Source organism: Crocuta crocuta, unplaced genomic scaffold (assembly GCF_008692635.1).
Source record: "Crocuta crocuta isolate KB4526 unplaced genomic scaffold, BGI_CrCroc_1.0 scaffold141, whole genome shotgun sequence".
Lineage (NCBI taxonomy): Eukaryota > Metazoa > Chordata > Mammalia > Carnivora > Hyaenidae > Crocuta > Crocuta crocuta.
In genome coordinates this window covers 6378308-6406163 of record NW_027527951.1, presented here as the reverse complement: position 1 = coordinate 6406163, position 27856 = coordinate 6378308, and the positions used below count along the sequence as shown (strand labels likewise).

At 38.3% G+C, this 27856-nt stretch overlaps 1 long non-coding RNA gene across 1 annotated transcript; it reads right to left on the bottom strand.

Moving 5' to 3' along the window:
- Window positions 1-11907: 11907 nt before the first annotated feature.
- On the bottom strand, window positions 11908-17082 carry LOC144221982 (uncharacterized). The gene is made up of 3 exons (XR_013332245.1): window positions 16939-17082; window positions 15534-15662; window positions 11908-12095 (listed from the first exon to the last, which is right to left on the bottom strand). It is a non-coding gene; the product is annotated as an uncharacterized LOC144221982 (long non-coding RNA).
- Window positions 17083-27856: the final 10774 nt, after the last annotated feature.

Genomic DNA, 27856 nt, shown 5'->3' with positions numbered 1-27856 from the left:
ATCAATGGATGAATGGATTGAAAAAGTATATAGATAAAGATAATGTATACATATATACAAAATATGTATTAATTTATTCATTTGTTCATTCATGGAATGGAGTATTATTCAGCCATAAAAAAGGATGTAATCTTGTCATTTGCCACAAATGAATGGGCCTGGAGAACATTCTGTTCAGTGAAATAAATCAGACAGAGAAAGACAAATGTAGTATGATCTTACCTGAAAGTGGAATCTAAATGCAAAGTTAAACAAAACAAAAAACAAAGCTCACATCTATAGGAAATAAATAGGTGGTTTCAGGGAGTGGGTGTGGAGGTGGGAAAAATGGATGAAGAAAGTCAAAAGGTACAAACTTGCAGCTATAAAATAAATAAATCATGGGGTGTAATTAAGATACAAAAATCACTTTCATTTATATCTCCTTGGATGGGACTTAGTCATATATCCATGCTTAGTTCTGAGGGAGGTCAAGATATGTGGGTCACATTTTTAAGTGAAAATAAGTCAGGTGTCTTTTACTTTGGAGTTGAATTGATCATTGAAATCAACTCTATGACAGATTCTAAAGGCTAATATGTAGGTTGATATTTTCTAGAAAACTAGCACTGAAACCAGTTTTCTGAATGCCAGGTAATACTGTATTAATATTATTATATATCCAGGACACTGTAAGACACTGTTTTCCCTATCTTAACCAGCCAAATTTCTTACCTGTTTCAGTCAGGGATCTGCTTCAGAGAACAGAATCTAGCTAGTTTATTAAACATTTATTGAAAGACTGATTAATGTTTATTAAATGGCGTACAGAAGTGTTGGAAAGGCTAAAGAATCATGGATCTAGGTAGATAGACATTCCTCAGACTCACAAAATATAAGGAAAATCTGTCCTGTATGATCAAGAAGCCACTAGTAAGATTGGAAAACTCTAGAAGCATATCATTATTGCTATGGTATAAAAACTGCCAAGGAAATACCAGTCAATGCCACACAGTGTTAGATAAAAGAAAAGAGAAGAAACAGTGGAAATATAGGCATCACCCTACCTCTAACCTAACAAGAGCATCTATGCATCAACCTCAGTGATATCCAGAATCCTAAAGAGAGTCTGGAAGTGTATGAAAGTCTGGAGTGTATGAAATGAGAAACCATATGTAAAAGATGATTTGCAAATGTACATCTATTACAAGATAATCTTGTTTTTGTCAAGAGCTATAACAAGGTAATACAGGTAATTGAAGTCTAGAGGTAGTAGGGGAAAATTTTTTTATTTTATTTTTTGATGTTTACTTATTTATTTTGAAAGAGAGACAGAGAGCGATGAGTAAGAGAGTCAGATGAGAGGTCAGAGAGAGAGGGAGAGAGAGGATCCCAAACAGGCTCCATACTGTCAGCACAGAGTTTGACGTGGGTCTCAGTCTCACAAACCATGAGATCATGACTTGAGCCGAAACCAAGAGTTGGGTGCTTAACCAACTAAGTCACCCAGATGCCCCCCAGGAAAAATCATTTTAAATAGCACTTAAAATGTCCTCCTTTCTTTGATCTTTTTCAGTGGAAATTGTAATTAATAAGTGGCATAGTAAGTGTTTTGAGTTTCATTTTTGCTTCTGCATGTCTCCTCTCACAATTCACTAATAAGCAGTAAAAGAGCCAAAAGGAAGACAGCTGTCAGGAAGAAAAACAAAATGCATAGATCACTCATTTATTGGATAACCAGCCAGTGAAAAACTGAGCATTGGTGTAATGTTTCCAATTGAGATATTTACACCAACAATGAAATATCTAAGAATATGTGAAAAGATGTGCAAAGAATAAAAAAAATTATTGAGGTTTTTGAGTAAAACAGTTTAAAATAACATTTTAAACAAACATTTTAAAACAGAAAAGAAATGTGAGCCACGTGGGTGGCTGAGTCGGTTAAGCGTCTGACTTCGGTTCAGGTCATAATTTCACAGTCCGTGAGTTCGAGCCTTGCAGCCGGCTCTGTGCTGGCAGCTGGGAGCCTGGAGCCTGCTTCTGACTCTGTGTCTCCTTCTCTCTCTGCCCCTCCCTCCCTCATGCCTTTGTCTGTCTGTCTCTCTCTCTCTCTCTCAAAAGTAAATAAACATTTTAAAAAAATTTTTAGGGGCGCCTGGGTGGCTTAGTCGGTTAAGCGTCCGACTTTCGCTTAGGTCATGATCTCACGGTTAGTGGGTTCAAGCCCCGCGTCGGGCTCTGTGCTGACAGCCAGCTCAGAGCCTGGAGCCTGTTTCCAATTCTGTGTCTCCCTCTCTCTCTGATCCTCCCCTGTTCACATTGTCTCTCTCTCTCCTAGAAATAAATAAAACATTAAAAAAAATTTTTTTAAATTAAATTAAAAAAATAAAAAAATTTTAAAGAAAAGAAAAATGAGGGTCAAAGGACGAGAAGGGGCATACCACTATGAATCACAGCATTTGATTGAAAATGTTTGCAGTGAAACTACTTTGAGTTCTAGCTCAGAGAGCATAATCCAGGTGGGATATAGCCTGCCTTTGCTCTTCTGTGTGTCTTCACTGGTCACCTTGTAAACAAGGCCAGTGTTGGGCCTCTTGCTAGTTGAACGGTTCACCTCAGGGTTCTTTCCTTATGTGAGCCTTGGCTCTCTTCTTACACCCGGTGTCCTCCTAGATTCAGCTACCTTTCTCATCTCTCAGTTGAACCATCAACTACTTTCTTGAGATTCTTAACTCCCCATAGACTGGCACATAGTTGCACTCAAATATTTGCTGGATTGATTGACTAATTAATTAATGACTGAGTAGAACAGTCTGTCCAGACTCACATTTCTTTGCTGTCCCCCAAATTAGTCACACTGATCTTTAAAAGATTAGTGCCTCTTATCATTAACAAATAAGAGAAAAGAACATCATTGTCCCTATTCCTTAATTTCTGAAACTTCATTTGTTAGCCAATACCCAGTAACCCCTCTCAGCTAGAAACTCCTCTTCTTTTTTTAAAAAAGTTTTTTTTTTATCTTTAAGTAATTTCTACACCCAAAATGGCCCTCAAACTCACAACCCCGAGATCAAGAGCTGCACCCTCCACTGACTGAGCCAGGCAGGCACCCCAGAAACTCTCTCCTTGATCCTGGATTTAGGGCTAAGCTGCTGAGACTCATTGCCAGCCCAGAGCAGAGCAGGGCTGGCGTCAATGTTAAGACTGGCCATGATCACCTGGATAAAGAAGGTATTTTTCCCCCATTCCAAAGATTCTTCCCTGTGCTTCAGACCGCCCCAAACCAAGTGTAGAGGCTCCCGTCTCACTCCTCCCTAGCAGCTGGAGCTAGTACCATTATGGCAGATTATTTTCCAACAATGCCTGCAACAATACTCCCCAGTCTATATGCTCTTCTTACGATATGCTTCTGACTCTTGTCTGGTAGAGTCTTTGTTCCCTCCACCTTGAATCTGTGATTATGGTGGAAGTGATGCCATGTTCCTTCTGGCATTAGGTCACAAAAGGCAGACAGCTTCTGCTGGGGTCTCCTGGGTAGCTTGCTCTTAGAAAGAATGCTGTGAAATAGCCCAAAGTGGTCACATGAAGAGACCACATGGAAAGGCCAGGTAGGGTGTTCTAGGGGACAGCCCCAAGTCAGGCCACCAAGTGGACAGACATTTCTAGAAATGTAAGTGAAAACACCTCCAGATGATTCTGGGCTCTACTGTTTGAGTCACTGAGAATTTGACAAGCTATTCCCACCATGGCCTGTGCAAATTCCTAATCCTCACAACTCACGAATTTAATAAAATGGTTGTTTTGTATCATTAATATTTAGGAGCATTTATAATGTAGTAATAGTAAGTAGAACAACGATTCATCTAAAAGAACTTATTGTGTTCCTAATGTGTGTTAAATATGCATTTTCAGCACCTACCCAAGCATACTAATCCTTTCCTATGGAAATCTGAAAGATTCTTTTCCTGATCTTCAGAGGACTTGCAGCTGCCTCTTCCACTTCTCCTGTAAGACTGACTTGGCTTCCGTCCTCAGAAAGTCTTTCCCTTGGCCCAGTTCTCTGCTTATTATGCGTTGTTTGTCTGCAACACAATAGCTATGTGGTTGCTAAGGCTAGTCTACCCTTCAGTGATTCTGGGCTTCTTCACCTATTACTGTAAGTCAATTCTAAGTCAATGTCTAAGTGAAAGTTTTCTGGTCACCATTTGGTTCACATGGGGAAACTTCCCAGTTTTGTTCAGCATGTTGTCTCTGCAGCAGATTCCATCTAGTTGCCCTTTCTGGGTACATTTGGGACATAGTTAAAACCACATGAAAGAATTATTTTGAGGGGTGATTAGGACACATATGTCACCTATAACATTGCCCAGCAAACTATAGGAATCAACGTGTAATGATTTTTTGTTCCCTTACTCTCTTGTTCAAAAGGTCTTAGGTTCCCACAGGATATCCCAGAATATTCTTGTTTCTAATCTGAGAAATATTCTAAGGTCAAAGTCCATTTTCAAAGCCAAAAATGATTGTCATGCTGTGTGATTAGCATTAGCTCTGAATTTTTTTTTTAACCTGAGGGGTCTTCGGGCATATTTTCTGGACCCCACAAGTTTATCAACATTTTAAATATTGCATTTTCAGCACTATGATAATTTCATAAATAAAATTCTCTTGGGAGAGAGGCAAGATGACGGAGAAGTAGGGGGCTCCATACATTTTGCTTGCCCTCACCTCTCAAACAGAGAAGGCCTGAAGCCATAGGACACTGAACCACAGGAACCTGGGAAGAAAAGAGACAGGGTCCACTAAGAAGACAACCTCATAGGTGCATGATTGCGAAGTGTGGAAGATGAAAATGGGCGGGACCCAAAGACATGGAGGGAGGGGAGGGAATCCCCTTCAAGGGAAGCTGAGGAGAATAGAGCAGAAGAGAAAGAACAGCTGAAACTGCTCATAGAACTGTCCTTGGAGAAGAGAAAAATCTCATCCTGGGATGGAGAGGGTCCTAACATCCCATTCCTAACTGCAGAGCGTCCAGAGAGTGAACTTATTTCTAGCTGTGGTGCTGACTTTGGGCTGGGTGCCCCCGGGTCCCAGATGGCACCAGGAGAAATTGCTCTGCTGCTTTCCCAGCTTGATCCTTAGCAGGAAAGCTACCTGGCCTACGGGATTACATTTCGAGTGGTATCAATAAAGCGCATGGACTAAGACCTGGAAACAAGGCAGAGCTTGGAACATAGAGCACAGCCCACCTTGGCTACACCCGCGGCACAGGGAGATCAAACACAAAAGAGGGATTTGCAACGTTTGGTTCTAGAAGGGCCTGGGGCATCGTTTTTTTCTTCCCATAACCACCAAGGCAGGACCTCAGGGAGCGGCCTGTGGGGTGCAGTAGAAGCCACACCTGCCTGCATCAAACCATGTCCGTCCCCACTAGAGAGCCACTTTTTTTTTTTTTTTTTTTTACCAGAGTCCAGGGCAAGACCAACATGGATTCACTGCCATGATTAATTCTAGATCAATTTTTTCTATTCAGATATATTTTCTGTTGTCCCACTCATATCCCTCCCCTCTGCTGAACTGGGCACTCTGGTCATCGGTTTGCTTAAACAGTCACATTTAATCCATTCTCTAGATGTATACTCTACACCTCCACCATTACCTTCCTATCTCTCTCTCTCTCTAGAGTATTCAGACTATATAGTTTCTCTGAGTAACATTATCTTTGTTTCTTTCTCCTTGCCTCCAACCATATTCTCCTATTTCTCTCTCTGAATTAAGCCTCTTAGTCTCTCTGTCTGGTCATTGTCCAATTTCGCCTTTTCCCCACCCTGTCATTTCTGTCTTTGTATTTGTTCTTCCATCAGCACTGTATATGCCCTGCTCTTTATTTGTAGCTGGGAATTCTGGTTTTATGCTTTTAAACTGTCCTTTGTCTTTTGGGTTTTTTTTCTTTTTCTTTTCCCCTTTTGGTTTGCTTGTTTGTTGGATTTGTCTGTGCATTTGCATGCCTTTGCTCCCTGTGTGTTTGTCTGTCTGTTTTCCTTTCGAGGGCTACTTCAATAAACAAGCCAAAGTACACATGGTGGAGAGTCGTAAATACCACTATGAGTAGCGAAATAAAATAACCAAAGTCTCAACAAGAGAGACCAAGAGACACCCTTAAAAGAACACTTCCTGAATGGACAGGCCCTGGACAGTCAATGAGCCTTGTTTAATATAGCAGTACTCACAAGTTCAGAGCGCATAACAAGCTTTTAAAATTAACAAGAGACAGAAAGTTAGCCAAAATGATGAAATGGAAGAACTCTCCTCTAAAGTAATTCCAGGAAGAAGTGACAGTTAAAGAACTGCTCAAAACAGATATAAGCAACATAACTGAACAAGAATTTAGAACAATAGTCATAAAATTAATTGCTGGACTTGAAAAAGGCATGGAAAACTTCAGAGAAGCTATTGCTACAATGACTATGGAGCTTAAAAATAGTTGTGATGAATTTTAAAATGCTATAAATAAGGTGCATAATAAAATGGAGGCTTCCAATGCATGGACTGAGAGGCAGAGAGGAGAGTAGGTGAATTAGAAGACACAATTATAGAAAAAGAGGAAGCCGAGAAAAAGAGAGATAAACTGATCCAAGAAATTGAAAGGAGAGTTCAAGAGCTGAGTGATACTATCAAGTGAAACAATATCCATATCATAGGAGTTCCAGAAGAGGAAGAGAGAGGGAAAGGCGCTAAGGGGTACTTGAACAAATTATAGCTGAGAACTTCCCCAATCTGCAGAAGGAAACAGACATTGAAATACAAGAGGCAGAGAGAACTCCCTTCAGCCATAACTTGAATCAATCTTCAGCACAACATATGATAGTGAAACAGACAAAATATAAGGAGAAAGAGAGAATTCTGAAAGCAGCTAGAGATAAAAGGGCCCTAACATACAAAGGGAGACCTATCGGAGTGGTTACAAACCTATCTTCTGAAACTTGGCAGGCCAGAAAGGAATGGCAGGAAATCTTCAATGTGATGAATAAAAAAAATATACAGCCAAGAATCCTCTACCCAGCAAGCCTGTCATTCAGAATAGAAGGAGAGATAAAAATCTTCCCAAATAAACAAAAATTGAAAGAATTCATCACCACTAAATGAGCCCTACAAGAAATCCTAAGGGGGACTCTAGGGGGGAAATGTTGCAAGGAACACAAGGTACCAGAGAAACTACCACAAGCATGAATCCTACAAGAAACACAATGACTCTAAAACCATATTTTTCAATAATAACACTGAATGTAAATGGACTAAATGCTTCCATCAAAAGACACAGGGTAGCAGAAGGGGAAAAAAACAAAATCCATCTATTTGCTGTCTACCAGAGACTCATTTTAGACTTGAGGATGCCTTCAGATTGAAAGTGAGGGGATAGAAAAATATCTATCATGCTACAGGAAATCAAAAGAAAGCCGGAGTAGCTATACTTATATCAGACAAACTGGACCTCAAAGTAAAGGCAATAACAAGGGATGAAGAAGGGCATTATATAATAATTACAGGGCCTATCCATCAGGAAGAGCTAACAATTATAAATGTCTATATACCAAATTTGGAAGCACCCAAATACATAAAACAATCACAAACAGAAACAATCTTATGGATAAGAATGTGCTAATAGCAGGGGACTTTAATACTCCACTTACAGCAATGGATAGATCAACTAGACAGAAAAATCAATAAAGAAACAATGGACTTGAATGACACATTGAGCCAGATGGATTTGACAGATATATTTAGAACTCTACATTCTGAGGCTATGATATTCACTTTCTTCTCAAGTGTGCATGGCACATTCTCCAAGATAAATCACATACTGAGTCATAAAGCAGCCCTCAATAAATATAAAAGAATTAAGATCATACCATGCACACTTTCAGATCGCAATGCTATGAAACTTGAAGTCAATCACAGGAAAAAGTCTGGAAAACCTCCAAAAACGTGGAGGTTAAAGAACACCTCACTAAAGAATGAATGAGCTAATCAGTCAATTAGAGAAGAAATTTAAAAATATATGGAAACAAATGAAAATACAACAATCCAAACTCTATCGGATGTGGCAAAGGCAACCCTAAGAGGAAAGTACATTGTACTCCAAGCCTATGTCAAGAAATTAGAAAAAGTTCGAATACAAAATCTAATAGCATACCTAAAGGAACTAGAAGGAGAGCAACAAGAGCACCCCAAATCCAACAGAAGAACGGAAATAATAAAAGTCAGGGCAGAAATAAACAATATAGAATCCAAAAAAGAGGTTGAACAGATCAACGAAACCAAGAGTTGGTTTTTTAAAAAAATAAACAAAATTGACAAACCTCTAGCCAGGCTTCTCAAAAGAAAGGAGAGAGCACCGAATAGACAAAATCATGAATGAAAATGGATTTATTACAACCAGTCCCTCAGAAATACAAGCAACTATCAGGGAATACTATGAAAAATTATATACCAACAAACTGGACAACTTAGAAGAAATGGACAAATTCTTAAACACACACACACTACCAGAATTCACACAGGAAGATATAGAAAATCTGAACAGACCCAAAACTAGTGAAGAAATTGAATCAGCTATCAAATAAGCTCCCAAAAATAAGAGCCCTAGGCCAAATGGCTTCCCTGGGGAATTCTGCCAAATACTTAAATTAGAGTTAGTATCCATTCTTCTCAAGCTATCCCAAAATATAGAAATCGAAGGAAAACTTCCGGACTCATTCTACAAAGCCAACATCACTTTGCTTCTCAAGCCAGACATAGACCCAGCAAAAAAAGTGAACTGCAGGCCAATACCCTGGATGAATACGGATGCAAAATTCCTCAACAAGATACTTGCAAATTGAATTCACATAAAAAGAATTATCCACCATGATCAAGTGGGATTCATTCCTGGGTTACAAGGCTGCTTCAATATTCGCAAATCAATCAATGTGATACATCACATTAAAAAAAGAAAAGATAAAAACCATATGATCCTGTCAATAGATGCAGAAAAAGCATTTGACAAAATAAAGTGTCGCTTCTTAATAAAGATCCTTGAGAAAGTCGGGATAGAAGGAACTTACTTAAACATCATAAAAACCATTTATGAGAAGCCCTCAGCTAATATCATCTTCAATGGAGAAAAACTGAGAGCTTTCCCCCTGAGATTAGGAACACGACAGGGATGTCCACTCTCATCACTGTTGTTTAACATAGTGCTGGAAGTCCTAGCATCAGCCATCAGACAACAAAAGGAAATAAAAGGGGTACCTGGGTGGCTCAGTGGTAAGGCCTCCAACTTTAGCCCAGGTCAGGATCTCACAGTTAGTGGGTTTGAGCCCCATGCTGGGCTCTGTGCTGTCAGCTAGTTCAGAGCGTGGAGCCTGCTTCTGATTCTATGTCTCCCTCTCTCTCTGTCCCTCTCCTGCTCATACTGTCTGTCTCTCTCATAAATAAATAAAACATTAAAAAAATTAAAACAAAAAGAATTGGCGAAGAAGAAGTCAAACTTTCACTTTTTGCAGACAACATGATACTCTACATAGAAAACCNAAAGACAGCCTCTTTTTAAAAAAAATTTTTTTTTACAAATAGTTTATTGTCAAGTTGGTTTCCATATAATACCCAGTGCTCATCCTCACAAGTGCCCTCCTCCATGCCCATCTCCCATCTCTCCCCCACCCATCCATCAGTCCTCAGTTTGTTCTCAGCATTCAAGAGTCTCTCATGGTTTGCCTCTCTCCCCCTCCCCCACTGTTTTCCCCCTACTTCTCCCCCACGGTCCTCTGTTAAGTTCCTCCGAATCCTCCTGTATGTGCAAACATATGGTATTTGTCCCTCTCTGCCTAACTTATTTCACGCAGCATAACACCCTCAAGGTCCATCCATGTTGCTACACATGGCCAGATTTCATTCTTTCTCGTTGCCATGTAGTATTTCATCATNGAACTCACTAAACTCCATACCTGAAAAAGAAATAATGCAGTGAAGAAATGGGCAGAAGACATGAACAGACACTTCTCCAAAGAGGGCATCCAGATGGCCAACAGACACATGAAACAATGCTCAGCGTCACTCATCATCAGGGAAATACAAAGCCACACTGAGACACCACCTCATGCCAGTCAGAGTGGCTAAAATGAACAAATCAGGAGACTCTAGATGCTGGCAAGGATGTGGAGAAACGGGCACCCTCCTATACTGCTGGTGGGAATGCAAACTAGTGCAGCCCCTCTGGAAAACAGTGTGGAGTTTCCTCAAAAAATTAACAATATAACTCCCCTAGAACCTAGCAATAGCACTGCTAGGAATTTACCCAAGGGATACATGAGTGCTGATGCATAGGGGTACATGTACCCCAATGTTCATAACATTACTTTCTTTTTTTGTAAAATCAGTCTTAAAGAAAATATGTTTTAATGTTTNATGTACCCCAATGTTCATAACATTACTTTCTTTTTTTTTAAATTTTGTCTTTAAAAAAATTTTTTTTAATGTTTTATTTATTTCTGAGAGAGAGAGAGAGACAGCCTGAGCAGGGGAGGGTCAGAGAGAGAGGGAGACACAGAATCCAAAGAAGGCTCCAGGCTCTGAGCTGGCTGTCAGCACAGAGCCCGACGCTGTGCTCAAACCCATGAACCGTGAGATCATGACCTGAGCGGAAGTCGGACTCTTAGCCGACTGAGCCACCCAGGCACCTCATATGTCTTTATTTTATTTTGAGAGAGATACAGAGAGTGTGAGGGGGAGTGTCAGAGAGAGAGGGAGACACAGAATCTGAAGCAGGCTCCAGGCTCCGAGCTGGTAGCACAGAGCCCGACACAGGGCTCGAACCCACAGACTTGAGATCATGACCTGGGCCGAGTCGGACGCTTAACCAACTGAGCCACCCAGACTCCCTGAAGCAGCACTTTCAACAATAGCCAAATCATGGCAAGAGCCTAAATGTCCATCAACTGATGATTAATCAAGAAGATGTGGTTTATCTATACAATGGAATACTACATGGCAATGAGAAAGAATGAAATCTGGCCATGTGTAGCAATGTGGATGGAACTTGAGGGTGTTATGCTGAGCGAAATAAGTCAGGAAGAGGACAGATTCAGTATGTTTTCACTCACATGTGGACCTTGAAAAACTCAACAGAAGACCATGGGGGAAGGGAAGGCGAAACAAGAAATAGTTACAGAGAGGGATGGAGGTAAACCCTAAGAGACTCTTAAATACAGAAAACACACTGAAGATTGATGGGGTGGGGGAGAGGGGAAGGAGGGTGATGGTCATGAAGGAGGGCACTTGGGATGAGCACTGGGTGTTATATGGAAACCAACATGACAATAAACTATGAACGAAAAAATAAATAAAATCTTTTGCAAAATTTAGAGAAATTTTCATAAAGTTAATTTTAATTTCTTCCATTGATTTTAATTTAATGCTATTTCTCTTATAGAGGTCCAGAGGTCCACAGACCTTTTACCATATCCCTTAAGGAAGTGTTATTGTTGTTTTATTGTTGCAAACTGGACCATATCTATTTAAATATAATTTTTAAACAATGGTTTCAAATCTGTGGTCACTGACTCTTGAAGGGGCCACATCAGGGGATTTCTCGAATCTATATAAGTCCATCATATTTTTAGACTGAATAAATATATATTGCACACAGCTTTTATGTTTTTCCTCAAATGTATTTAGATACTATTATAATTATCTATTTAAAGTACTATTGGGGGGTGCCTTAGCTCATTCAGTTAAGCCTCCAATTCTTGATTTCTGCTCAGGTCATGATCTCACAGTTTGTGAAATCGAGCCCCATGTCAGGCACTGTGCTGACCTTGAAATTCTCTCTCTCCCTCTGTCTGCTCCTTCCCCTCCTCAAAATAAATAAAACAATACAGTGGTACCAAAAAGTCTTTCATATTAGTTTTGGAAAAATTTATTTTTCCAATCAATAGCTAATAGAACTTTGATAACTATGATAGAGGAATACAGAAAATATTTTCCACATGAAAAGGGTCCTTCTTCTCACAAAAGTCCAAGTGTCATTTCTACCCATCTCCTTGTTCTGTTGTTGAAGATCACGGATTCAGGCAACCACCCTAGGGAACCAAGGGAGATTTCAGAAGTATAGCTTCTCATATGAAGATTACTTAACCATACATAATATTCATAATTTTCAACAATGGAAGACAAGAATTATTTCATAACATAGGCCACATCATAATACAGAGTTCCAACCAGGGTGTGTGTGTGTGTATGTGCATGCTCATATGAAGCACAGGGCTGAGTTTTCATACAGATGTCTGATGTAACAATACATAACATGATGGCAAAATGGCAGGCAATTTAGTTCTGTAAATACCCCACCCCAATGCTGAATTCATTAAGATATTCTTCACAGGAAATATTCATTTCAAAAAAAAAGATTACTATTCAAATAAGCCCTTGTTTCAGACAGTTTTTATTTTCCCACAGTTACATGACAAAGAATAATTTAGCTAATCTTTTCCTATGGTATTTCCGGCTTATTTCTTAAACAGAAGGATTCCTGTTTCGAGAAAATTCATAAATGTCCACTTTTCTTTCAAAAACCTGGGCGACCTAATATGATTTCAATTTTACAGGGGGGTGGAGGGAGGACTAGCCAATGGGAATCACGTAAAAGTTATTGGTTTGCTGCCATTATAATGAAAACCATGTGTATGGGGGAAATTTACCCCCATAAATCTCTCAGTGCACATAACTTCTAATTAAAACCTCATAGCAATCTTTTTCAAATAATGAACACAATTTTGAGATCGAGTGTAATTTCATTATTTCAGAAATGGATGTGAGAACCATGTGTCTGGGAATGTGTTGCTTCGTACTATGACAAGGATACCAGAAGAGAACATCATAGTCCCCATATCTCAAAAAAATGCAAGAGGAGGGAAGTTGTTGACTTCAAAAACCAGCATTCACTGCACAGAACTAACATCCAGTGGGTTTCAGATATACTATCTGGTTAAGAATTTAGATAATCAGTCTTTCCAGGAAGTGTGTATACTCTAGATAGAATTCATATTATATTACATTAAAATTATCTGAGTTGTGCTGAAAACACAGCTCATAGTATATGCTGTTTTGTGGATCCAGGGTAAGAAGTGTGTACTGATGATACCACGATCCCATTCTTCGAATCCTGACAGCCAGCTTGCCTCTTGGCAACTCCTTCTTGCCAATCGAAATTAGTGCTAAACAAATTCCACGGAGGACAAGTGTCTTTCCAGAGGAAGACAGATTGCATAAAGGGCACACAATAAAGTCTCAATGATTCCAGTTTGTGCCAAGTTTCAAAAACATTCATGAACAATGAAGAAAATATTTCCTTTCGGTTAGAATCCTAAAGAGAGAACAGTAATTTGGCCCTTAAAATGGTATGTTAACTGCCTTCCTTATTGACGATTGTTTCTTATCTCAGTTGGACAATATTGATAATGGTAATAAACATGTTTATTCTATTAGTTTAAATGGAGCACTTATTCTGCCCTAAGGAACCCTCTTTGAACTCCTTTCCCTTCTCCTGAAAGTCACGGCTAATCAACAAGCATAAATTACTATTAAAATACAGTAAATCTAATGGGCATATTACTTGCCTCTTAACATCAAGTTATGCCTCTTAACATCAATTATGAATATACTCTAATGGTAGTTGATAGAAATTATAAATGATACCTTTACTGAAGCAAAAGAACATTTAACCATAGGTAATACAGGTGATAAACTTCCAGCACGGGCTCAACAAAAACATATGTGACTGCCTCTATGCCAATGCAAAGGGTTTTATTGAGTGCACCTGATTTTTAGCCTCTTTCAGTATTCCCTTTTAATAGCTTAATAAGGACCAGTTATAGCCTAGCTAGCTCCTGCACATGTGCTTAAAATTCAGAAAGCTCCATCAGACAAGCTTATCAACATATAGAAACTCATCAGAAGCAGCATAACATGGATTTAATGTTCGAAGGGGAAAAAAAACCCTATTTTTAAATTAACCTGGCCCTTTGTTGTAAATTATTTTCACAATCTGCTTAGAACATCTAAGGCCCGGCCTATCAAAGGGTTCCCAAGACCCTTAATTCAGGCCTGGCCTTTTTGTGAAAGAGCTCAAGCTGCTGGCTGCAACAAGGACTCTGGGATTACAACTGAAGGAGGCTACCTAAGAGTGATCATTCTTCGAAAACATCTGCAGCCATTGCGAGGCGACCTGCTCAGAGGGCCGGGGAAGCAGGCCATTATGGTCTGGCCTTCTGTGTCCTCTCTCAGCTGCAGGCACACACGAGTGCCAGGTGCAGAAGCCTCGCTCAAGAGGAGACTATAGACCGGGGTAATGGTCACGGCGATTATGAACTGATAATTATTCCCTCCCTATTTCCTTGTTTCAACCAACCAGTTGTCCCACTGATTATTTTCTCTTTATTGCCAAAAATGGTATCCTATGGCTAGGGGTTGATTATATCTTTCTTTCTGGCAAGACTTTCATTTCAAAATTACATAGCATATAGTTTGTTAGATTGTACCTATTAGCCACAAATCTGAAGAAATCACCCTATTGGATATTTCACAGTGGAAAGTTGGAGGATTAATGCAAAATATTATAATCTTTTTTTTTCAACTATAACTCCATATGTGGTCCACTTGATTTTTTTTTTTTTTTGTCCATATTGGTTGAGCATGCTTTCAGTTTATCTTTGTGGAGCTCTCCTCATTTTCGCTGAAATAGACCGAAGAAGCTGTATTTTATTTCTGCGTACCTACTAGAGCACACCACTATGCTTGCATTCACAAATGTGGCACAACTTTTATACGACGTGATAAAATAAGCATTTTTATAGTCGTGTACTCTAAGGCCAAACACTAATTAAAAACAGGATGGAACTTTTATTTCCCCCATTAGAGATATGAGAGCCAAAATGTTTCAGTAGAACAATGGTTTTCATTGCTACACAGCGTCTTTATTAAAGGCTGTCTGAATACAAGAGTTTCAAATGATTATTGTACAAGTAACGGAGGCTACTCAGTGATGTTACCTTAAGAGACTATCTGCCAAAATTGAGTGCCATAAAAGAAAGAAATTTGGAATTCAATGCTTCAACGCTAAATAATTGAAACAATTATAAAATGGGCACAGTGCTCTCAAGTGAATGTATTCTTTCATCCGGAATCTTCAAAACTTACCAGTTTGCCAAGTCTTCATTAGTAGAAGAACATTTCAAGTCTTATAGATAATTGCTACTAACATCAGTGACATCTTAAAAAGAGATTTAACATTTCTGGAAATTTTGAAGCATATGAGGGGAGAAATTTGTTTTTCATTTTACTCTTTTCCTCAAAGGGTGAAGAAAAAAATGTAGTTGGGAATATTAAAATCATGAAATAGTCAAGCATATTTTCTAGACCTAAAATAACTCTGCTACCTTACAAATATTAACTATATTATAGAGAAATCGGTTTGCTCACCAAATTATTATATTTATTTTAAATTTTAAAAGAAATCTTACCAGTCAGTATAAGTTACTACTTGAATTTCTTTAAAAAAAAATAAATAAGCAGGAGCTCATGCTGTCGAGCTTCATGGAATCTAACACTTCTTTCTTCACTTTTTCTAGAATTTGAGAAGCAGACCAAGACTGTAAAGAAAAAGAATATTTTTAAATGTGCTCTACTGTGTCAAATGGATTCAGAAAGCACTTTTGAAAAAAAAAAAAGAAATGGATTTGAGAAGAAAAGAGAAATACAAACTTCATTGACTATTACTTTTACTCTATGAAATATTATCTACTACTCTCTGTTGGAACTGTATATTCCATATGACATTATTTTCTCTCTTTCTTGCAGTGTGGAAATGTTTCCATCTGTTAGAAGTTGGTCTCACCATTTCTCTGAGGGAAATAAATAAAACAAACAGAAATTTTGTGGCCAACTGGAACATAAACACCAATGAACAAACATCAGGTACACATCCAGCACTCATGCTCCCTTGGATTTAAATGTCCCAGCTCTTCAATTGCCTGGGCTCTGTCTTGGCTAAGACTGGCTTGTGACTTTTCCATTCAACACCAGATTGTTAGGGATTCCACTACGATTTCTGAGTGGTAAAATTACCTATTATTGAGTCTAAGATGTATATATTTTGAGTGTCTAATGCATATATTGTATCAACTTTGATTCAGGTATGTAGGTGGTTTCACACATCTCTAACTCTAAGGTAGAGAGTGATTTAAAAATTTTTTAATGTTTATTTCTTATTTTTTGAGAGCCAGACACAGAGCATGCACAGGAGAGGAGCAGAGAGAGAGGGAGACACAGAATTCAAAGCAGGCTCCAGGCTCTGAGCTGTCAGCACAGAGCCGGATGCAGAGCTTGAACTCACAGACCGGGAGATCATGACCTGAGCCGAAGTCGCAGGCTTAATGGACTGAGCCACCCAGGCACACCAGTAGAGACTGATTTAAAAATTGACCAAAGACACATTTCCTTTTTCAAATAAAAAACACAGTACATTTGAAAATACTATTTAGGTCACCAGGCCAGGAGTAACAAGTTCCTGTTTATTTTAACATTTGCTCTTCCTCTTCTCCCCTGGTCATTTTCAGCAAACAAAGCAATACGGTTTTTAAATTCTGATTTCTACAAGAGTATAGGATTGCCATATTTCTGGGTGCAGATCCAAGATGGCAACGTTAGTAAGTGCACTGAATCTTTGCAGCTTCTTCTTACAGAGCAACGTGCCTGTCCCCTTTAGGCCAAAATGCTCTGGCTCTGGCACTGTAGACCTCAGCTCTGGTGCCAATATTCATTGTATGCAATGTTGAATAATCCGAAACCATTGACTATCTTATGAAAGTGGCTTCCAAATGTATGCCTTTGGGACATTCCCCCACCCCCACCCCTTTTTTTTTTTACCTCCTCATTATTTCATTGTGAGCCAATCCTGAGCCAATCCGGAAATAATATCACCGAACCTATTCACTTTGTCGAGAGTTGTGTAAAGCAGCACAAAGTCATCCAAGTGCACCCAAGTGACTGGCATGCTACTCTGTAACTGTCCAAACTGCAGCACCGGAGGCCAACGGAATCTTCTCAACTGTCATCTAGTGCAAGCAAATGTGGTCCCTTTAGCTGCCTACAGTCCCACTACCTCATAATCGGATACTTACCCTTAACTACTTTTTGAAAGTAGTATATGCCATCTGTCACATTATGGGGCATGATTTTTTTTTAATGTTTATCTTTGAGAGAGAGAGAGACATACAGAGCAGGAGCAGGAGAGGGGCAGAGAGGGGGGAAACACAGAACTTGAAGTAGTCTCCAGGCTCCCTGAAGTCAGCACAGAGCTGGACGCCGGGCTCGAACTCACAAACTGTGAGATCATGACCTGAGGTGAAATCAGACGCTTAACAGACTGAGCCATCCAGTTGTCCCTTGGGGACATGATTTTTGCTTCTTGCTATCATCAGGGGATGCTAGAAATGAGGGATGCTAAGCACTGTAAAGTATGGTAAAACTTCAGAGGGAAGCTCTATTTTCACTCGTTTGTTGTGCATGTGTTCACTGGTTAAGAATGCTAATAATATAGAGAGAATTCCCAGAAGTTTTTGGTAAAATTCCACATACATATAGGAGTTAAAGAGAGTCAGTTATAGGCATCCAGTACGGTTCAAAAACAAACACTGTGGCTGTGGATTTGACGTGGGTAGTCTTTAAAGAGACAGTGTTACGTGGTTAAGTCTTTAGTTTAACCTCTCTTAACCTCTTCACTATGTGTGACTTGCAATTTTCTTAGTCCTGATGATGTCACAGTGTATTTTCATTCTAAACTTTCAAACCAAGATGCATAATTTTCAAACCTACACTACCTTCTCTCCAACCTAGAAGTACTCATACGATGCCTCATTTATGAAAAACAAATAATTATCTTGCTTACTTTTTGTGTTAACTTGATGTCCTGGGTTTTTACATTTTCTCTGGTAATTCAATGAGTTCTCCAGATTCCCAAGATTTTCACTTTTCTGAAAAAGGCTGCATTTATAAGGTACTGATTTTATAAGAATTTCAGTTTTATCTTATAGTTTTTAGTGACCAACATTGGAATAAGCTTACAAACCTGAGATTCCAGTGGTGTAGACAACGACACCACTACCTGTCCAGCACTCAACTTCTGGAACTGCCCCTTCCTCAACTCTAACTATATGGGTCCAAGAAAAAGGGGTGGTGACTTTATGGGCCTCTGCCAACCACCCCTCAAACACAAGGCCACTGCTGATTGGTCCAGAAGTGGGCACCTGACTCAAAATGACCAGTCAGATCCCTTCCCTGGGCCTCCTGAGCTGAACCCAATGTAAGCAGTTGGCCTTTCTCCAGTGGTGGAAACTACAAGATGCAAAATTCAGTAGCTTTTAATGATCATGTTCCCTGCCCACAGGGAGGAGGTGGAGGAGATGAAACTTAACAGTAGAGATATTAAAAGAGATAAGAGATAGAATGAAAGACACCTGTCATGTCCCCAGGCCCAGTTGTTCCCAAGACCCAGTCATATCTTTACCCTTCTTATGATTTACCTCTTCATTCCTTCCATTCAGTTAATGTCTCTGCCCTTCTCAGCTTCCACGAAGATAGCTTTCTATCACAACTAAAACAAGTGTTGTTAATACCCTAGTGCTAAATCCTAAGTAATGCAGATTTTGAAAATAAGAAAGCTATGATTAAAATAGAAACTGAATCATGGGAATGCAAACCGATGCACCCACTCGTATGGAGGTGCTTCAAAAAATTAAAAATAGAACTACCCTATGATCCAGCAATTGCACTACTAGGTATTTATCCAAAGGATACAGGAATGCTGTTTCGAAGGGGCACATGCACCCCAATGTTTATAACAGCACTGTCCACAATAGCCAAAGTATGGAAAGAGCCCAAATGTCCATCGACTAATGAATGGATAAAGAAGAAGTGGTATACATACAATGGAGTGTTACTCAGCAATCAAAAAGGATAAAATCTTGCCATTTGCAACAACATGGATGGAACTGGAGGATATTATGCTAAGTGAAAGAAGTCAGATGGAAAGACAAATATCATGTGATTTCACTCATATATGGAATTTAAAATACAAAACAGATGAACATAAAGGAAGGAAACAAAAGTAGTATAAAAACAAAGATAGAGACAAACCATAAGACACTCTTAAATACAGAGAACAAAGTGGGTGTTTTGGGTGGAGGAATGGGCTAAAAATGGGTGAGGGGCATTAAGGAGGACACTTGTTGGGATGAGCACTGGCTATTATATGTAAGTGATGAATCACTAAATTCTATTCCTGAGATCATTATTATACCATATATTAACTAACTTGGATATAAATTTTAAAAATATTTTTAAAAAATGGAAACTGAAGCTTCTTAACATTCGTGTCTATTTCTATTTACTCCTAGACACAATAATAAAGGAAGAGGCTGTGAACAAATCTCAGAATTTCTGAGATGTCCAGTGCAGTTTGTCCTTTCCTCCCAAATCCTGTATCACATATACTGAGAATCAATAAAACAGCAATTATGTGGTCTTTTCTATTTTCTCAGTACTGGCAGGGATATAAGAGAAAAATAAAATATTTTCCATTTGGTTACATTTACCTTATACTCCTCACTTAGTAAAGAGTTATTGCCTTAGTAATTTGGTTAGGGTCACATGGATAGTAAATTTAAAATTAAATCAAGATTTAAATACAGGAATTATTTCAGTGTCTAGTTTTTGTGTTTTTTAAAACCACCAACCATGTGTTATTCTTTTCTAACCAAGAATGTATCTTTCCCCCCCACCTCAATACTTTATTTTGACAAATTTCCAACCTCAAGAAAAGCTGAAAGAATAGAACAAAGAAAAATCCATACATTCTTTAACTAGATTCACCAAATGTGGTACATTTGCTCATTCTTATGGTAGGTCAGAGATGGATAGATGGATAGATAGATGATAGATAGATAGATAGATAGATAGATAGATAGATAGATAGATAGATAGAGGCTAAGCCATCTGAAAGTAACTTTCAGATATCATGACATTTCAACCCTAAATACTTCAGTGTGTATTTCTGAAGAATCTAAGCTCAACAGATTTCCTCCACCTGTTTCACCTTTCTTAGCATTAACATTTTTGAGAGGTCCAGGATAGTCGTCTTATAAAGATCTTGCAGTCTGGATTTGTCTGATCATTTCCTCATGGTTAGACTCAGATTAAACATTTTTGGCAAGAATAGAGATTCATATCAAGAGGCATATAAATCCATCTGTTTGATAGTGATGCTGCTAAATTTGATTACTTGGTTAATATAGTTTCTATCAACTCTTCCATTTAAAGGGTTTGCTTCTCGGGGTGCCTAGGTGGCTCAATCGGTTGAGCATCTGACTTCAGCTCAGGTCATGATCTTGTGGTTTGTGAGTTTGAGCCCTGCATCAGGCTCTATGCTGAGAGCTCAGAACCTGGAACCTGCTTTGGATTCTGTGTCTCTCCCTCTCTCTGCTCCTCCCCTGCTCACACTCTGTGCTTCTCTCAAACATAAACAAACATAAAAATTTTTTTAAATAAAGGTGCACATATTTCTTTGTAATTGTTAAGTTATTTTAGTGTCAATCACTTGCCTTGCCTCAATCATTATGCTGATTATAATCATTTTCTTTTTTAAAAAAATTCTTAATGTTTATTCTTGAGAGAGAAACAGAGACAGAGCACAAGCAGAGGAGGGGCAGAGAGAGAGGGAGACACAGAATTTAAAGCAGGCTCCAAGCTCCAAACTGTTAGTATGAATCCTGACAGGGGACTTGTACTCATAAGCCTCGAGTTCATGACCTGAGATGGAGTCAGTTGCATAACCGACTAAGCCACCCAGGTGCTCCTTTAAATTTTTTTAATGTTTATTAATTTTAGAGAGAGATAGAAAGCAAGAGAGAGAGAGAGAGGGAGGGGGAGACACAGTACGAGCAGGGGAGGGGAAAAAAGAGAAGGGTACAGAGGATCCAAAGCAGACTCCTCGCTGTCAGCCCAGAGCCTGACATGGGGCCTGAACCCACAAACCATGAGATCATGACCTGAGCCGAAGTCAGACACTTAACCAACTAAGCCAGGCAGGCATCCCATAAAATAATAATCTTCTAATTGTATTCCACATTTTTTTAGTTAAAATATTTCTGCAGGGAAGAGTTTTTGTTTGCTGACTCCTCACTGTTTTTGAATATCATAATAAAATTGTGGATTAATGTTTATTGAATGTGTTATGACTACTATTACTCATTTTGATGCTTGAGTTATTCCAAACGTGACCAATGGAAGCCCCCATTAAGCTAGTTTCTGTGTCCTTTTGACATGTTGTCATTACTCTTAGAGAATTTTCTTTCTTTTTTAGCTCAAAATGTTCTAGGCTCGCCTTGTACTTCCCTATTCCACACCTGAAGTCAGCCATGGAGTCTTGGTCCTTGCGCTGGGGAATGGCATTAGAGGCTGAGATATGGGAGCTGGAGATGCTCGTTGCTTCTGCAGTGTCATTGTTCCAGGCTTTTTCAATGGACTGAGCTGTGAGATGAATTTTTATAAATGACTTGATCCTTATGCCTCCAATTCAAATCTTATACCATAGATTTTTGCTTGTTTCATGGCATATTTGTGTATCTTCCCACACCCCTTGTTCCCAGTGATATCAACATTACTCATTTGCTCTATTCTGCAATACATATAAAATCAGATAAGAACTTCAATGCCATCAATAAATCTGCTAAGTTCAAGTTTTCTTTGCAGTTCTTGTCTTAGAATCTGTGCTAGTCACAGTACTGAACCAGAAGCCTGGGTATCCTAGGTGGTCACATGCTTGTTCTGAGATGTAATTGCTATCTATCTATCTATCTATCTATCTATCTATCTATCTATCTATCCACCTATCATCTATCACAGCCTTTTCACATAATGACCTTCTCATTCTTGAATTCTGGACTTTCCTCTATCTTCATTTTAGCTCAGTTATGTTTCTAAGTAACTTTTGCAGGGCAATGTATATTTTCTGGTATCTTGCCATATCTCTGAATTCTTTCTGCTGTCTTTTATGCATGAATGAAAGTTTGGATCTCCTTTTCCATTTATTAAGTTTATTCCAAATATGTTATAAATTTGATGCTATTACTAAGTGGAGTTTTATCCTGTTGTTCTTCAGATTAAAATAATAGAGATCTGTGTGTTTGTTTTGAACAAAGCCACACTACTAAATCGTCCTAGGGTTCAAATAGTTTTAATTTATTATTATTATTTTTTGCTTTTCTGAAAGATCAATACATTTTCTGAAAATACAGAGCTCTTCTACTTAAATAGTATAAGTATGTGAACCAAAAAGCTGTTCGCCAGTTCCAATATCTGTTAGTGCAAATTGACAGTGTATGAACAACTGTTAACAACATCCAATGGTGGCAAGAAGAGTTGATATACTTTTGCTCAGGGGTATTAAAATCAGTTAACACATATAGCACTAGGCTTAAATACATGTTATACCTGCCAAAAAAAATCAAATGCAAGTAATATTAAAAAGAAAAAAAAACCTTGAAAGGAATGTAAGATAAAATTAGACTCAGTGGATTATTGAGTAGCAATTACCAATGTTTTTAATAAATTAAACACTGATAAACTATCAGATTTAAGAAGGAGGCAGGCAAAGTAAAAGCCAGCTAAATAATTTCCCCAACATTACAAATATATTCTTGATTTTCGTTATTAAAGAAATCTAGGTTAAAGTTTCCTTAACTTGCAGATCATTGCCAAATGCTAATGTGATGTCTGTTTGCTATCTTATTTGAGAATACTCAACTCTGCTATTGAAAACAAGCAAAATAAATGAGATGGAGGAAACCCATAAGAAGGGTTAAGCATAGTCATTAAGCAAGCAGTTTATGAGTTATAGATGAAATTCACAGGATGCGTGAATTGCAGATAATAAGTAAGCAGGAAGCTTGAGAGAAATAGGCAGCATACACGAGATTTATTAAATATAGAGTGTTAGTAACCTCTAAGATGTGTTAAAAATAGATAAAACAAATGGAACCTGTAACAGAACAATCAAGAATGATACTTAAGGTAGAAAGGGATGGAAAGACCAAGTCATAAAGTATAGATCATGTCACCTCTATGCTGATAGCTGTGTCATCTATCAATTGGCCTCCCACTGGTTACACCCATCATGGTCTCATTCCGGTCCTACATGTGCTCTGCTCAGGAAATTCAGGTTAAAAAAAAAAACCCAGTCACAGCGGGAGGGTCGGGCATATTTGCCTCCTCTGGGATACAGCAAGTGAGTGCGCTTACCCTGGACAAGTTTCATCTGCTGGGCTCCTTCAGAATCACATCTTCAGCTGGGAGGATTTAGAAATCCAGAAGGATAGTGAATCAGGCAATGTGGCCCTTCCACTCTGTTTATACCCTATCCTAATTATGTTAACCTCTCCCTTCTCTCTTCCCCTGCTTCTCACTGTGTGTTTTTAAATGATTTAAGAATCATTTGAGCATTTAAGTTGATTTGTGAGCTTTTCTGTTCCATGTCTTTTAGGACAATTTGTCCAGCTAATACATTTGGAGGTTTTGTTACACAAGGGTTATTTCCCATGTGGCAGCAAAATTAAAGACAAATATATTAATTCCTATAATTATTTGAAATCATTTAAAAGGCAAAATCTCTACTACGTTGTAATCTAAAAGTGTAATCATTCTTTTATACGATAAATGAATTACCAAAGAAAATTAAAAGTAAATGCTTGGCCAAACATAAATCAAAGAAATACCAACCAAGGAAAGCACTTTTGTGATATGGATGTACTAGTGAGTTGGCTTCAAGAGTTCCTCAGTTCTCAAATCTGCATCAAGTCTCCCAAAGCTGAGGAGAAAGGAATGGAGTTGCATAGAATGTGTCAGGGATCACACATAATTGGCTACCTGTCCTCGCCAGGGGGTGGCCAGTAGCAAGCAACTCTTTCCAGTGGAAGAAATGCCTGCCTTCAAAATGTCACCTCTTTTTGCAGTGGAAAAGCACACATGCATGATCCAGCTGAATTTTTTTTAATGTTTATTTACTGAGAGAGAGAGAGAGCACGTGTGCGTGTGATAGGGGAAAGGATAGAGAGAGGAGAGAGAGAATTCCAAGAAGGCTCCACATTGTCAGAGCAGAGCCCCATGTCGGGCTCAATTTCATGAACCATTAGATCATGACCTCAGCCAAAATCAAGAGTCAGACACTTAACTTATGGAGCCACCAAGGCACACCCTCAACTATATTTTAAAAGAACCTGGCAAATGTAAGAATGATTAATATCAGAAAACTTAACAATGTTACAAATCACTTGTCAAATTAAATAGATAAATAAACTAAATGAAAAATTTAGTAGAAACAACAAAAAAAGTTACTTAATAAAAATAGAATACATATACCTGGTTTCTTATAATAATCTTCAAAAATGTAAGATCAAAACTTCTGCAAAGTATATTGCATAGAACGTTTCTTGTTGTTCCAGGATTAGTGGTGACCATAGTCTCAGTTAAAAATAAACAGCAAAAAGTACCCACATTTGCATGAGCAACACCACAGTAGGGTCCAAACAATGCCACAACCACCACCTTTACAAACATCCTAGCCCTATCTTGCCCTGCCCCCACCCGTTGGGTTAGGAAAAGAACTCGGACACAGAGAAGGGTGGTTTGGGTCATCAGCCTTAGAGAGCTGCAAAGTTCATGAAATGAGATTGTCTTTCCCCAGAGGGAGGCAGAGCACTGAGGGGGACCCCTGATATAGACTAGAGAGCCTATAAAAAGGGAAATTGGTATCTGCTACCACTTGGATGCTCTATAAGCCATAGAACCTGACCTTTTGTCTGCTTCTCATCTTGACATTTCTGGAAACAAGAGGTTGCTGGACAACTTACTGGGGCAGGACAAGAAAAAATTGTGTAGGGTGTCAACAACAAGAAGAAGACAATCTGACCCTCTGCTTTGGTCTTTGTGCTCTCAGAAGATGGGGCCCCTGATTTTGTAAGAGAAGCATTGAAGGGGGAGAAGATGCTGCATTAGTAGAGCCTCTCCTTATAGACAGACCCTGACTTAGCCACAGTGAGGTTGGGGAACTCTCCCTACCACTATGATAGTAGCTTGCTCAGAGTGGGTGCTCTGTATTTCTTAAATAATAAATAAATGGTCAAACCATCAAATCACATTTGGGTATATTTTAATGGGACTTATATTTCAAGATGCATTTCAATTTTGTATTTATTCCCCTCCTACTTAATAACTTTCTTGAGACCAAAGACCAGGTTCTAACCTTTCACTGTATCTCAGAGAAGCATCTTAAGTTAGTGCTTTAGACAGAGACACAAGAAGTGTTTCTGAATGATGAAACAGATGAAAATAAATACTAGCCTCAATCAACTTCTACTAATCACTGGCCCCACATTCCAAGCTCAGAACTTGATACTGCTATTACTGCTTTTGGTTTTATCTGATAATCTTAGCATAAAAGTTCAGATAAAAGACCTTTATTTCAAATGGCAATAATGCCCACCTAAAAACTCCCTAGGTCCCATATCTCTATTAAGATACTGCCCTATCTCTCACCACCCTCATACTGGTGACTTCTTTAAAAAGAGTTTTCTACGTTTGGATGGAGTGGTGATATTTACTATGAGAGGAAAAAAAGAAAATTGAAAAATAAGTTGGAGTAGGAGAATAGGGAATAGGGATTGGATCATACATTCATTTGAGCTATGCTAGGTTTGAGATATCTGTGAGACACACAGGTAGAAATGCCAAATGGGCTGATATGTGGTCAGTCTTTTCTCTACTCCCTCACTTATTCTTCTTGCTACACTCACAAATGTGGGTCCACCCATATCCAATCCCCATTTCCACCTGCATTTTTGCATAATAGACATCAAATAAATGTTCGCTGAATCAGATAAATTCATTCAACCTTTGTTTTATTACCTACTGTCTTCTAATATTTCATGATTTTCTTCCTTTTGTTATTTTCTCCTTCCTTCCTTTCCTCCTTTCTTTCTTTCTTTCCTTGAAATTAATCTCTATCTTATGAGTATTATTGAATATTATATTAAATAAACTTTATCAATATGATTATGTAGTTTTTTTTTTTTACCTAAAGTAGTTTCTTTATAAATCACTTCATAAAAATTATAAAATGTGGGGCCCCTGGGTGGCTCAGTCGGCTAAGCATCTGACTTAGGCTCAGGTCATGATCTCACAGTCTGTGAGTTCAAGCCCCGTGTGGGGCTCTATGCTGACAGCTCAGAGTCTGGAGCCTGCTTCAGATTCTGTCTCTCTCTGCCCCTCCCCCACTCATGCTCGCTCACTCTCTATTTCTTTCTCTCAAAAAATAAATAAGCATTTAAAAAATTATAAAATGATTATAAAAATCATAAAGGAGATCTGTGAGATTATATATTACAGTAAAAGGAATTCATTGATCTAAAAAGTTAGGGAGCCATTCTCATCTACTTTAATTATTTTCCAGAGTTCAAGTACACACAGTAGATATATCCTTGAAGAAACAAGCATACCTACTGGGCACATAACACTATCGTCATTTTTTTACCACAATTTGTTTTATGTTGTATCATATTCTACAATTAAAGTTTTAATACACACATACACATACACTCAGACAATCTGTGAAAATGACATTTACAAGTCTTTCCAATGAGCTGCATATTCCCCTGAGTAAATAAAATAACTTCTTAGATTTTTTAAGGGAAGAAGCATTTGGGATTTCTTCAAAAACTTAAAACAATAACCAGAGAAAGAATTTATGCTCCAACTCTTCAAGCCAGCATTTAGAATTTCATGTACCTCAAAATGTGTATAATTTTAATTAAGCCTTAAGTCACTTTAGATGAAAGTATGCAAAGAAAATTATTTTCTGACTACAAAATCATAGGGATTTAGCTTGGCTCCCTGAGGTCTGTACAAATCACTTAATCTCTTTTCCTCAGTTTCTGATTGGAAGTTGTATCCCTTCCATATAGACATAGGATGACCAAATACTCTAACATCTAAAACGGGCTTTGAAGTTCAGTAATACAATGTACTGGTTGGGGATCAGCACTATTGTTTTCATTGTGTTTCATTACTTTCTTAACCCAGGGTCCCTGTTGATGGGAGCTCACAAGAAAGGATTCATGGTGTGTGTGCTTCTAACTGCCACATTAGCAGCTGCTTGTGTTTACACACAAAACACCCACTAACTAGGAAATTAGTGTGAACTATTATTATTTGATATTTTTCAAATGTTCCGTTCTTTTAAGTTACCTTCAGAGTCACCAGAATCATTTCATGAATATTATTTGCTCAGAAATGCTCTTAATGTACACACTCTACATTGGATAACAATACTTATTTCACAGATATGATACAGACCAAAAAAAAACCAACTGTGGCATTTTATAGCCTGTCAAATGAATAAAAAAGGGCTGTCATCAAAAAGTACTGATAGTTAAAATATGTATACATGATGAGATCAAATATTGCCAAATCAATGTGACTTCCTGAAATCTCAGTAAAAATGAGAACAGAAAGACTATTTTATTGACATCCATTAGAAGGACCTTAAAACAATAAGACATATTTCTCTTTTCCTTTCTTTGTCAATTTCCATGTCAGAATGCTACAAAGGTTTATGTTCCAAACTGGAGCCAAGAATCACCTTTTATTACTGTTGAGGTTCTAAGGAATTTTGCCAGAGGCTTCATAGAACTCACACAATGCCTTCATGGCAATAAATAAATAAATAAATAAATAA